Source organism: Mustela putorius, unplaced genomic scaffold (assembly GCF_011764305.1).
Source record: "Mustela putorius furo isolate JIRA1106 unplaced genomic scaffold, ASM1176430v1.1 tig00000640_pilon_pilon_pilon, whole genome shotgun sequence".
NCBI lineage: Eukaryota > Metazoa > Chordata > Mammalia > Carnivora > Mustelidae > Mustela > Mustela putorius.
Window position 1 is genome coordinate 2964318 of NW_025421432.1, and position 14895 is coordinate 2979212.

Sequence of the window (14895 nt, forward strand, 5' to 3'; positions counted from 1 at the left end):
ATTGTGAAAGGATAAATGACATATTTAAGATAACATAGCTAGCAATGATAGCTATAATCTTTGGTTCCTGTTTTTTTTTTTTTTCTTGTATAATATATCTTACTTCCTTAATAACACCTCTGATTCTCTATATTCTTCAATGGCCCATGTATATCAAGATATAGGATATGTTAAAACAGACTTAATCGATTTGGGGGGAAACATATGTAACATTTTTATTTTATCATCTCATTTAGTAGCTCAAATATACATTCCTAACTATATAGTTCCCTAGTCTTATAACTTAATTTGAACAACTGTCATTTTGCCTGATCTAAATCTCTTTTCCCTTCCATTCACAGAATTCTTCTTTACTTTACCATCAGCATATTATTCTAGGAGTTTTAGATCAAGTTTACTCTTCCTGCTCCTGCCAGACATGAGCAGATGACCTGTAACCTGGACCTGGTTCATGAGACTACTACCCTTCTTAGGTTAGACATGTGATCAAACCCAGACCAATAAAAGCCCACCAGTGTTACATTAGATTTATTGGAATATTCTTTCTTTATCTAGTATTGTGACCAGTGAAGACCATAAGCATGGAGGGATCAGACTGAGAATGTGTCCCACAGAGAGCATAATGCCATCAGAAAATGGAAAAAGAGAAGAAATAGTTTTCTGATGACATTATTTTGTCTCCCTAAAGTAAGGAATTTGAGCCAACAACTTTCTACTTCTTGTTTGCTTATAGTAATTTGAGTCGGTTTCTGACACCTGTGACCTAGAAGTGTTGACTACATAAACCTTTACAAAAACCTTAAATTAAGGATTGAAACTTAGAGGTCAAAAGGAACCAGGCAAGCAAATGGGTTAATTGAGCCAGGCAAATAGTACCCACTTTCTTACTCTTTTGTTTCCCAAAAGAATAAAAACATCACCGTTTTTAAAATGAAATTTGTAAAGATTTTTTTTCCAGTTTTTTGTTTGTTTGTTCGTTTTTGTCTTAGCCAAATGCTACAAGCAATAGAACACTTGACATTGTTGGACTTGGAAGGTTCATCCCCCATCAGAACAAGAAAGGGTCATTAGGCAACTACAGACTTTTTTTCCCCCCTTGCTATTCAAGCGCACAGGCTCAGTGTGGATGTATTATCTAATTTTTCAAGGGAAGATGGATTTTTAAAAAAATTATTTTGGAGAAATTCTCCAGTTCTAAAAAAGTTGATTTTAAAGACTGTGTGTGCCAAACAAAACATTTCTTTAGATAAGATTCATCTTTGGAACTGGCAGTTTGGAACATTTCCCTCATGGTAATTACCACAGTGTTTTGTTTTTGGTTTTTTCTTCTCAGTATGACCCTTTAGTTCTTTTACATCGTTCTCTCTCTTTCTTCCTCCCACCCACCACATCAGCTTCTATCCTCCTTGAATTCAGCTTGACCACATCTACTTGGTAGTTAGAAAAAACTCTAACTTGGTTAGTGAATTTAAATACGAATAATTGTAAATTCTTTCATGCTAAGGAAAAGATATATTCATTGTTTGAATCAGCTAATGACTATTAATTTCTAGTCCTTTTGATTAAATTAACAAAGACAAGAAGTATTTTTAAACATTAGAGATAATGCTGCCAAATATACAGAAAATACCTTAAAAGGTAATCTAGATAAAAAGTATTATATTATGTTGTCAGGCACATTTTGGAAGAAACACACACACACACACACACACACACACACACATCACAGCCACTGAATTAAAATTAAGTTATTAATCCACAAAGAAAATTGCTTTGTTGAGGAAGATAGATGAAGTTCTGACAGGGCATGGATATGTTGATATTCTATTGGATATTTGACCTTTTCTTTTTTTCTTAAGATTTTATTTATTTGACAGAGAGAGATATCCTAAGTAGGCAGAGAAGCAGGCAGGGGGGGTGGGAAGCAGGCTCCCCACTGGGCAGAGAGTCCAATGTGGGGCTCCATCCCAGGGCCCTGGGGTCATGACCTCAGCCAAAGGCAGAGGCTTAACCCACTGAGCCACCCAGGTGCCCTGATATTTGACCTTCTTAATATCATAAAACAGAAAGGCAGACTAGGAGAAAGTTTGGAATTTGCTTTTTCAGGAGAAAAATGTCTGAGTTTATTTGCTTAAAGAATATTAATAATGAATAAAAGGGATACGTGAGCCTGTTAGCCAAAGAATATTTTGGCAAACGCATATGCGTCTCTTTTTCTCAATAGCATAAATGATTATAATTAAAATATATGTTAATCCATTTAATATTGTCTCATTAAGAATAAAAGTAAAGGACATTATTATAGAATTATAAATTGGCTTGGATTCCTAACATAACCCACCAGCAGAAAAATTTGAGTCTATTATGAGGGCTATAATTAGGACCAACCAAGTAAATCAAGAAGTTATGATTCATGGAATCAGAAATACTGTTTAGGCTACAAGCAGCCTATAAAGTCACAGTAATAACCTCCTTTGTGAAGGTGCTAGTATCATACCTGTACACTTACGGCCCGTAAAAAATTTTTATCAGTCAGCTATTGCTACATTACAGACCACCTCAAAACTCGGTAGCTTAAAATGGTATCTGTGCCTTATTGTTTCCAACTCAGCACCATGGCTGGATATTCTTCTGGTCTTATCTGACCTTCCTTATGCATCTGTAGTTAGCTGTGGGACAGATAGGCAACTGTGCTAATTTTGCCTAGACTCATTCATATATCTGGAATTTGTCTTCCACAGACTGCGGCAAATCAGCTCCCCTGCTTGTGCTCATTCATCTCTCATCCCCAGCAGGCTTATCCTTATACCAAAGGTTGAAGAATAAGAGGGAGAGTAAAATTATGCAAAGATCAAATCTTAGTATATGTGCCGCCGAAGCAAGCACGCAAAGATCAAATCTTAGTCCCTGAACTGATACACAGTCACTTCTGCCACAATCTGCTGGCCAAAACAAGTCACAGCCCCCTTTCAAGAGGAATAACTCCCCACCCCCATAACAGAAGGAATCACAGAGTATTATGGCAAAATGTATAACTACAGGGAGGGTTAGAACATTTGTACCGTTGTTGTAATCAGTTCATCTAAAGACATCTAGCAGAGATAATGGGCATAGAATGCCTTTGAATTTTGTTTGAAAGAGGAATTCCAGTTGATATACATGTTACATAAATCCATTGCCCCTACACATATGAAACACGCATACTCTCCCCCTCTTATTCCTCTTAAAATTACTACATTTTTGGGTGCCTGAGTGGCTCAGTGGATTAAAGCCTCTGCCTTCTGCTCAGGTCATGATCTTGGGGTCCTGGGATTGAGCCCCGCGTCAGGCTCTCTGCTCAGTCAGGCTCTCTGCTCAGCAGGGAGCCTGCTTCCCTTCCTATCTCTCTCTCTGCCTTTCTGCCTACTTGTGATCTCTGTCAAATAAATAAAATCTTTAAAAAAAAAAAATACTACATTTTACTATAGCTCCAAAGCCAAATGAGAAAGCCTTGAGCTAAAACTATTGCAACATCAAAGAGAAGGTAGAGAACAATGGTAGTTATTTATGAGAAGCTGCTTCCTATGTGTAAAGCTGTAATGGTATCACATTGCCTAGGAAAGACAGCATCCTATGGCAAAGAGAGTCCCAGGACATGGCCTTGGGAGGACTTCAGAAATCTAAGTCTCCATCATAAACAGACCCCACTTCCCCTGTGATCCTCTGCACTGTTTCTTATATTCCACATACAAGTGAAACCATAATTATCTTTCTCTGATTGACTTATTTCACTTAGTATAATATCCTCCAGTTCCATCCACATCTATGTAAATAGTAGGTATTCATCCTTTCTAATGGCTGAGTAATATTCCATTGTATAAACCACATCTTCTTTATCCATTCATCTGTTGAAGGACATCTCAGCTTCTTCCACAGTTTGGCCATTGTGTTCATTGCTGCAATGAACATTAGGATACAGGTACCACTTCACTTCATTACATCTGTAATTTTGGAGTATATATCCAGTAATGTGATTGCTGAGTCATAGGGTAGCTCTATTTTTAACATCTTGAGGAACCTCCATACTCTTTTCCAGAGTAGCTGTACAAGCTTGCATTCCCACCAACAGTATAAAGAAGGTTCCCCTTGCTCCTTATCCTCACCAACATGTGTCATTTCCTGTCTTGTTAATTTTAGTCATTCTAACTGGTGTGGGGTGGTATCTCATTGTGGTTTTAATTTGTATCCTGATGCCAAGTGATGTGGAGCATTTTTTCATGTGTCTGTTTGCCATTTGTTTATCTTCTTTGAAGAAATGTCTGTTCATGTCTTTTGTCTATTTCTTGACTGGATTATTTGTTTTTTGGGGGTGTTGAGTTTGAAAAGTTCTTCATAAATCTTGAATACCAGACCTTAATTAGATATGTCATTTGCAAATATCTTCTCCCATTCCATAGATGGCATTTAGTTTTGTTGACTGTTTCTTTGTTGTGCAAAAGCTTTTTATTTTGATGAAGTCCCAATAGTTCATTTTTGCTTTTGTTTCCCTTTTCTTTAGAGATGTGTTTTGCAAGAAGTTGCTGTGGCTGAGGTCAAAGAGTTTACTACCAGTGTTCTCTAGGATTTTGACGGATTCTTGTCTCAGTCTACTTCTATATTTTACTTCTTTGCCCTTTCTCTCTATTCTTCTTCTGAATTTAAATCCTTGTAGATCTATAAATTTGTATCTAACATTCCCTATGCTACAAATAACCTCTGCTTTTTTCTGGTTAATTCTAACATATCCTCCTGACTTCATCTTCAAAGTTACTTCTAAGAATCTTACACAATCTATATTAGGATGGATATTCTGCTTATATGTCTCTCATAACACTTGCTACCCTATATGGCTCTCCCAGGCACCAAATGACTATATATTGTTTAAGGAAATGTTTCCTGTTGTGTATAGTATGAATGTGTTTTTAATAAATATTTATAAAATGGTTGTCATTTACCTGACAGAAGACAGAGACAGAATCCAAGATTTCCCTTATTCCATATTTTACTGTCAAAAAGTCAATTGTAAATACCTCAATTAATGATATTCTAAGAGTATTCAGCTTCCACAGTCCAGAAACTTAAAAATGGATGATTCTGAGGCACCTGGGAGACTCATTCAGTTAAGTATCTGTCTTCAGCTCAGATCATGACCTCAGGTCCCTGAGGTCAAGCCCCATGTGTGGGTCCCCTGCTCAGCAGGCAGCCTGCTTCTCCCTCTTTCTCTGTCCCTTCTCGCCACCCTTGCTCATGCTCTCTCCCTTGCTCTTTCTCAAAAAATGAAAGAAAGTATTTTTTAAAAATGGATGTGTTTTTTATTAATTTTTTATATTTTATAAACATATATTTTTATCCCCAGGGGTACAGGTCTGTGAATCACCAGGTTTACACACTTCACAGCACTCACTAAAGCAGATACCCTTCCCAATGTCCATAACCCCACCCCCCTTTTCTCAACCCCCCTCCCCCCTGCAACCCCCAGTTTATTTTGTGAGATTAAGCGTCACTTATGGTTTGTCTCCCTCCCAATCCCATCTTGTTTCATTTATTCTTCTCCTACCCACTTAAGCCCTAAAAATGGATGTTTTTAAGGGATATAACATAATTCTGAGTTTAATAAAGTGACATAGAATCAAGAAGTTGGAGGAAACCCAAAATCATCTAGTAAAATCCCATCTACTGCAATAACAATCTTAATAGTGTCTAAATGCATATTCTGAATGTGTTCTCAGTTGTGTTTTATAAAGAACCATTTAGAGAGTTGTTCACTCTATCTGTCTTTACTAGAAAATTATCCTTACACTGCTTAAGTAATGAGAATTATTTTTAGGGCTTAGTATTTTTTTACCTTCACTCTAAACAAGACAAAAACCAAAGTGTCTTGAACAAGCTTATGCTGTCTATTTAACAGATTGCAAAATGTCTTAAAAATGAACTTTATTAATAGAAAAAGCATGATTAGCCATTTGCATGTGATAGAAATGAAAGCATAAAAGAAGGAAAGTAGCTTCTTTTATTATATATTTGACATTATAAAAACTCATTTCTGTTCACTATATTAGCATGTTATGAATTGAATCATAGCTTTAATCCATATAACATTACAATGATTTCCAAAGTAATTCAATTATAGACTAAGGGCAAATAATGGCCACTCCACTTTTAATCACTTTAGAAAGCTGTAAACACAGATGGCACCAAATATAAAATAGTAGTGCCTATAAAATAATAACAGCTTTTTCTATCATTAAAGTAGCTTCCACTCACAGTTTTAGGAGATATTTCAATAGAAATTAATTTATTATGATTATCATTACAGAATTTTATTTTTGGAATTTTATTTTTCCCAGTGCAGACTTTCTAATTCTTGGCAACCTATTTTTAGGAAAGGTTATTAACTACTTACACATATATATGGATGAACTTTTTTATTGCCATTCACATACATTTGCTCTTCCTCTCATCTCTCAACTATATGCCCCACTGTCTCATAGAACACCATGTCCTTCTCTTCTAATCTCCCCCTGTGTACTTCCATTCTCTTAAGAAATTATGGGAAAAGTTATGGGGGGAAATTGGTGCATTCTCCAAATAAAGAAGTTGTCAAAAGCCAGATTGGCTCACATTCTCCCAAGTTACTACACATGATGAAGTAGCATTTTGCAGCACAGACTGTAATAAATAGAGTCCGTACAAAAAGCAACATAATATTTGTAAGTAGTGACAAGGATTAAAGAATGTGTGTGGTCAGAAGAATTGCAAAGGTGAAGTACAGGCACCCCTATATGATCTTTGAGCACAGTTGGTAACTGTTGGAAATATTTTCTGTCATATATATTTGTAAAATAAGCTCACTCAAGACACACTTGGTTCAGGGTACCTGGGTGGCTCAGTGGGATAAGCATCTGCCATTGGTTCAGGTCATGATCCTAGGGTTCTTTGTTCAAGCCCTGCATCAGGCTCCCTGCTCAGGGGGATCCTGTTGCTTCTTCCTCTCCTTCTGCTGCTCTCCTATATGTACTCCCTCTCTCTGATAAATAAAATCTTAAAAAAAAAAAAAAAGACATGCTTTGTTTGTGGCTACATTTGCTGGTAGCAGAAGTAGAGTTCTTGATTATATTCCTTTTGTCCTACTAGGAAAGGAGCCTATATTTAAACCTTACCTGGTTTTCTGAGACTTGTTGTCCTCACTATTGAAAGTTGAATTATTTCCTTGGTCACTGAAAGCTTTTCTGATATAATGCTAATATAATTACACCGTGGCCATGACATTACTACTCTTATATATCTATTTCTTCATGCTTCTAGACACACTGACTCTAACACACTATATTCATCTCAAGCACAAGATCTGTTATATACTTATTCATATCTACCATGATCCTTATTAAATTATCTTCCTCAAAGATGCTCAGTGGATAATTTTAAAATGTACATAGGAAGAGCTAATTGCTGAAAAATTTCTTCAATATTACACCTATGGTGTAGCAATCTGTCTTTGAGGTCAAACAGAGCAGGCATCATACCTAGATTGTAAGTGAGAATTTAGGGTAACTAAAAACAACTTAATCTCTTCAAGCATCAATTGCAGAGGAACAAATTTATCACAATTATTACCTAATAATGGATACATAGCAATAGAATTATATGGCAAACAAATTAGGCAATAAGTAAATTTGGAATGTTCTTTATATATAAGACACACTTGATATAACTTATATAAATTCTAAGTAGTAAAAGCTTGATTAAAAGGTCTTTGAAGGGGTGCCTGGGTGGCTCAGTGGGTTAAGCCACTGCCTTCGGCTCAGGTCATGATCTCAGGGCCCTGGGATCGAGTCCTGCATCAGGCTCTCTGCTCGGCAGGGAGCCTGATTCCTCCTCTCTCTCTCTGCCTACTTGTGATCTCTCTCTGTCAAGTAAATAAATAAAATCTTTAAAAATAAATAAATAAATAAAAGGTCTTTGAAAATAATTTTATTATTACAATATGGAATTTTTCCTATAATAAAAATGTGTTTTTTAAGATTTTATTTGAGAGAGAGAGAGAGAGAGTGAGCACGCACACCAGTAGGGAATAGGGGTAGAGGGAGAAGCAGACTCCCCACTGAGCAGGGACTCTAACACAGGGCTCCATACCAGGACCCTGAGAGCATGATGGAAGCTGAAGGCAGCTGTTTAAGTGACTGAGCCACCCGGGCACTCCTATATAGATTTCTTAAGCAGAAAAATGTATAAATTCCAAGAAGTCATCTAAATTGATAATATATGGGGTATTTTATCCTTCAGATCTACTCTGCACTCTATTAAACTCTGCTCTGTGAGGCAGATTTGTAAGAATTAAATTAGCAATTTTCCATGTGTTTTAAATTCAGGTTGGATTTGGCCAATAGGAAACACTAGTAGGAGACCAAAGGGAGAGAGAACAAAATAGCCAGGTTATTTTCCCCTGTATCTTTCCTGCAAGGAGGCTTGAGATGGCAATTTCCTTTGGCTGAAGGTACATGCCAATTCTATAGAATTACTGATCTTTTTGGTTTCTCTAACCACCACCTCACCCATTTTCCAACAGAACTAGGAGTGGTAAGAGGTTTGATGTTACTAAACTCCAAAGTAACCTTCATAGTTCTACTGCATGTACAGTTTTGTAAATATTCCCTTTGTTAATAAACTGTCTTCAAATGCAAATATATATTGATTTGTATATATTATGATAAAGAATGCTATCTAAATGTCAAAGTACTCCATAACCAACTGCTACAATAAACTTCAGAAGCTGAAGATATTAAAGGGACTGAAAAAAAGAGTTTAAGAAACTTCCTGGAAAATGTGATACACAAATCTATAGGTCCATATAGACATGACAGGCACACCTGTTTACTTTCTTCTAACCATCACGCAAATGCTGCATTTGGTCTTCCATTTATTAGGGAGATGGCCAAAGGGTAAAAAATTGGGCCCCAAATTTCAAGATAAATTCCTAAAAAAGTAGAGTGATTGAAAGGTTTTTTTCCTGCTGAGTTGGTCTTCAAACTTAGGGGTTTTCTTTTAAAAAACAACAAAACAAGACACCTCCCTCCTACCCATTTATACAGTATCTCTCCTCTTTCCTTTAAATAGTCACTCTTACAGGCTGAATGAAGATATTTACTGTATTTCATTATTCTTAGTCTGCAATCTTATTTCAATCTCCCATAAATTCCCTTCTTGAAATCACCCAGGAACTTTGCCAAATCCAATAGTCTTTCAAATACTTATTGTTGTATTCCTTTCTAGAATGTGATACCATTGCTCAAACCCCATCCATCCCCTTTTGCCTCTCTTCCTTCTCACCTGATTATCCTCCTCTTCTTGTCTTCCTACCTGGACACTCCCTTAACGTACTCTCAAACATTTTCTATTAATTCCCATTCTTTATCTTGAAAGAGCTTATTCTCTGCTCAAGGCTCCAACATTGCTGGTGATTTCTGTATAGTTAAATTCACTTGTTAATTATTCAGAACTGAACAATGAATCTCATTTTATTCTCCAAATAGGCACTACAATTTTGAGGTGGGGTGTTGCAATAGCTTCCAATTTCCTGTTCAATATCAATATAATATTTGTTTTTTCACTCTGTTCAGAGTGACTGGATTATGTGACTTTGTTATTAAAAAGTTTTCCCTTAATCTGCCTCTTTCTTTCCATTCCTTATGACAATCACTTTTATCTGGCTGCGATGAAAACAGCAACCTATTTATAGATCTCCTTTTCTTCAGTTTCTTCCTACTGTACTTTTGTAACATATGGCCACTTGATTATCTTCAAAAACACTGGTTTTACTGAGGTATGCTTCTGTACACACAAACATACCCTCAGGATAAAATTTGATCTCTCAAGTGTGGCTTTCAAAGTCTTTCCTACTCACTCTCCCCACCAACCCCACTCCTCCTACCACCTTATCTAATCACTGTTGCATACAAATATTCTATAGTCATTTTATTCTTCTTTTGGTTTCACCTCTTTGTTCATTTCTGGAGACTATTTCTTTCATAACTGCTTCATATACTACAATATCACTGTATGCCTTCTAATAATTTTAAATTATACTTTCTCAAGATTAGGAAATAAACTACGATGCAGCCATAAAGTTTACTTCTACGAAGATAAATGGATTATTTAATAAGAAAATGTTCATAGCTCTTGGTAATTCTTTAAATTATAAAATGTAAATTATATACACACAGATATAATACATATATTAATACTCATTTATATACCTAAATGTAGAGTTTTTTTTTTAAATATAATTTTGGAGTTTTCTGAAAAAAATATACTAGTTATATAATGATAAAAAAAATAGGTCCAGGATTTGTAAAAACATTAAAAATGTACTTGTCACACTTCAGATATATTAAACTATTTCTGGTATAAAATTTTTTGGAAGTTTTTATATATTATTATTATATCTATCATATTTTCTCCATATACATATTATTAATGAGCCCCAGCTCTGTGGTTTCCATCCTGAGGTTTCATCCTGTTGTTATAATCAAAATCTGGCTTCAAGGTAGGTATTATGTGGAATACACATAATTTTCTGCACTCTGCTATAAACATTCCAGACTATTATATTGACATTTTTGAGGAACCACTGTTTAAAAATTTTTCAGCAAATGGTCTCTGGGTCTCTCATTACTAACCCTTGAATTGATCATCAAATGTCTAGTTACAAAAGAAGGAATCAAAGCTGATTTTTCCCATCAGTCATTACTTTGATACTTGAAAAAAAAAATCTTCATTTTGTTTAACAAAAAGAGCAACTAAAAGGTAGGTCTGAAGGACTGTACCATTTAGTCATATAAGCAAATTCTCATTATCCACACTGTCCAGTATAAGATTTAGCTCAAACAGGCAGCAAGGATGAGGAAGACAAGATATAATCTCTGAATCTGATCAACTAAACAATGTTTATTGAATACACATTATATATTCAGCATATTTTCTTCCTACTTATTCTGATAGGAGCATTTTTCATGCTATTTGGTTTCTTTTACTGTATTGTTGAATCAGTTTATAGTCCTACAATAATAGGTAACAGTGACAGTCTCATCCTGATTAATGCTATTTTTCCAAAGTACTTTCCTGATAACTGCATATTATACCTTTAGCCCCCTTTTCTCTTTCACATTGACAGCCATATTTCAGTTCCTGAAAATCTCAAAGCCATCTCCATTTTAGAAAAAAATTAAACTGAACTCATTACCTTCCCCCAGAGTTTGCACTCTCTCGTGTTTCTATCTCCATGAATGAGGTCAAAAGAGTCGATTTCTCCAAACTTAAAGCTTCAATGTCAACCACAAACACGGTCTCTCCCATTTCTTCCCACGCAGTCAGTCAAATCCTACTAATTTTATATATTTGTCTTTCAAATACTTTACCCAGCTGTTATTGTTTTATATCTGCCTTTTAAGAAACTCCTACATCCCAAGTGGTTCCTTTCTACTCCCAACAATCTTTTGTACAGGTACTAAAATTATCCACATTAAAAAAAAATGAAAAGACAGACATTTTAAAAGTCTTTTGCTTAGTATATTTATCCTTCTCCAATGATTATTATGAATAGTCAAATTCCTGAACATGACAGAATCTCTACAATCAAATTTTTCAAATCTGACGTCTCATCTATCTATCTCACTCCTTTTATGCAAGTCAAAACTCTCTCAACCCCTACCTGGATCTTTAGCCAAAAGCCAGCACCAATTGTAGCTTACATGAGTAAGTAATTTTGAATACCCCAGCCCTCCTCAGGCCACAAGATGAAAGCAGTACAAGTAGTACCACATGGAGCAAACAAGACTAGTCCAGGCAAGTGCAGTTAACCTCAGAGAATTCACAAAAATAAATGAAGTTGTTAAGTGACACACCAGAAATAAATAAATTACTGAAATAGTTAATCCACAAAGGTTTCATTAGATATGCATTTATATATAATGCGTTCATGTTCAATCCAAGCAGGCTTCTAATTCAAGAGTCATTCTCACTTCATTCAAAAATCTCACCCCTAAACATCTGCTTATTTTACATTTTTCTCTTTTCAAACATCAGTTTATTTTACATTTAGAATAGAAAGAATATTTTCTAATCTCTTTGCCTTAGAATCTTGAAATCTAGATTTTAAATTTGTATCATGAAATAGAATGAATATTACTTGTTAAAGGAAGCAACTTTTCCAAGTCTCCTCTTGCCAAATATTTATTGCTTTATTTATAAAAAAAGAAAAAACAGTAATGCAAGCAAACAAAGGCACCAAATATTAATGCTGAGTTCAAGGAATACACAAGCTACACAAGGATGCAGACACGTGAACAAATGATTATGGTAGTATTAATCCTATTGAGCTATACACATGAGTTGCTTTAGCAGTAAAGTAGGTAAGTACTAAAGTCCTAAAGAATGGGGTAGTAATAGGAATTACTTCCTATGAAGAGGAAACTATTTTAGAGGAAACTATTTTAGTCTGAAGGTCAAGGAAGAGATAGCCAGGAGGGAAACAAGAATAGGTGTATTTCCTGACAGAGTAATTAACATATAAAACTTAATGATCCAATCTATGGGAAATTTAAATATACTTGAATATAAGCATGGTGGATATTTGGCCACAAGGGTGAGAAATGTAGACAGACAGCAAGGTGACAAGATACGTATGCCCCCAGGAAGATTTCCAACAGCATCTTGCTGGTGATGAGAACAGGGAGAAATTTAATTTTTGGGGTTATCAGGTTTCTGTTTTACAAAGATCTCACTGAAAAATTAGGAAATTTGTATAAAGGTAGTAAAGGTGGAGGCTGGTATAACAGCTAAGGAAATGATGCAGTAAAGCAGCTTAAAATACATGTTTGTCTATCCCTACACAGTGACATTAGGCATGAAAATAAAGGAACATATGCATGACAGGTTTGGGGAGGTAGAATATAAAGGGCTTGGTGACTGGAATTGTGAGTAGAAAATTAACAAGGGCTCCTACATTTCCCAGGCATTCTCAAGAAATCATATTTAAGAGCAATCACAGTTGCTCTTAAATTGGTGAGTTCGAAGTGCCTGTGGAATATCTGGTAGACGTTTTAAACAGAATAAATAAGATTCCTATTACACCACCATGATTTCTCTATTTTTTTTCATTTAATTATTAACAAAAATATAAATATTAGTATTTGTTATACATCAGATAGAGTTAAAAACATCGTATGCTTATTTTGGGCCCTATGGAAATTGTGTCCCTAATCAGTTTTTTACTATGCTTACACTTTCAAAATGATTTATTGATAAAAGGAATACAACCAGTTACATAAAATTGCATGTAACTGTTGAATACATGCATTTGAGGTCTATATACAAATTAGTATTTTATTAGGTGGCAGAGAGAAAAGGCATGCCTTTCTCTTATAAATAGAAAGCATCTATGCAAAATTCTTCCTTTTGTTAAGGACTATGTTTTGTGTCCCCCACCACTTCCACCAAATACATACATTTAGGTTCTAACTACCAGTATCTTAGACAATGATTGTATTTAAACATATACCTTTTAAAGAGATAATTAAGGTTAATTGAGGTCAGATGGATGAGGTTTAATTCAATCGGACTTATGTCCATGTAAAAAGTTGGAAAGATACCAGGGATGCCCACACACAGTGAAAAGGCCACATAAAGGTGGAGAAGGCAATTAATTATCTACAAGCCAAAGAGATTGGCCTCAGAAGAAACTAAGCCTGCCAACACCTTGATCTTGATCTTCTAACTTCATCTTCAGAACTATGTTTAAGAATCCTGCTTTGTGGTATTTTGTTATGGCAGCCCTAGCAAATTAATACATCTCTTTTCATTTGGAATAAATAATTGAAAAAACACTTTAAATACTGTATCCTTCACTACCCACTTCCCCACCCCCGAAAATAATTTTTTAAAGATTTTATTTGTCAGAGGGAGAGAGAGCGCGCCAGCATGCACAAACAGAGGGAGCAGCAGGCAGAGGGAGAAGCAGGCTCCCTGCTAAGCAAGGAGCCCAACCCAGGACAAAAATATGGATATTTTTCACAAATTTGCATGTCATCTTTGTCCAGGGGCCATGCTAATCTTCTCTGTATCATTCCAATTTTAGTATATGTCCTGCTGAAGCGAGCACCGCCCCCCTGCCCCCCCAAGGAAATAAATTGATGAATTTGTTTGTTGTCAATTTCTTTATACTCATCTGTGTATTACTAGTAGGCCATATCACTAGTCAAGCCATGTTCATGAATTTTGTGTTCTCTCTCCTCCTCCCCTTGCCCCCCATAAAAATAATTATCCCTTAGAGTTTGGCCATACCTGTTTCATACTCCTGCTCACAAAAATAAACTCAAGCCTGTTTACCAGATACATTTATTCTCTTTCATTTAGTCCTCTTACCTGAACTGTTTTCCCTGACACCAACAGGTATTAGGAAACTCTGCACCTGGAATATTGGGTATTGGGAATTTGCTTGGTGATTCATAAAATTATTATCTTATTTACTTTGTTTATTGGCTCAGATTTGGAGGAAGAGGAATAAGAAGTAGGGTCTGGGCTTCAATAACTTACCTCAACCCTATAAAAAGAAATATCCCATTTCTTATTAGTGCTATCTACTGAAGAAGTCTTGCTATAAAGATATTGCATCTATTTTCCACATACTCGTGCATAAAGGAAACTGTATGGCTAGATAGAATTTGGGGTATCTTTAAAACATGTAACTTAGAAGTGCTTAAAATTGGGTTTTATTAAAATGTCAAGATGATTTTTTAGTATGGCTAGTTACCTAATTATTTGCCAGATAATTATATTGTCAATCTAAGGGTCATACTTTTTAAAACTAAGTCATAAATTATT

The 14895-nt window shown here is 35.4% G+C and overlaps 1 non-coding gene across 1 annotated transcript; it reads right to left on the minus strand.

Moving 5' to 3' along the window:
- Positions 1–14066: 14066 nt before the first annotated feature.
- Positions 14067–14173, minus strand: LOC123392866. The gene has a single exon (XR_006607552.1). It is a non-coding gene; the product is annotated as a U6 spliceosomal RNA (small nuclear RNA).
- Between the last annotated feature and the right edge of the window lie 722 nt (positions 14174–14895).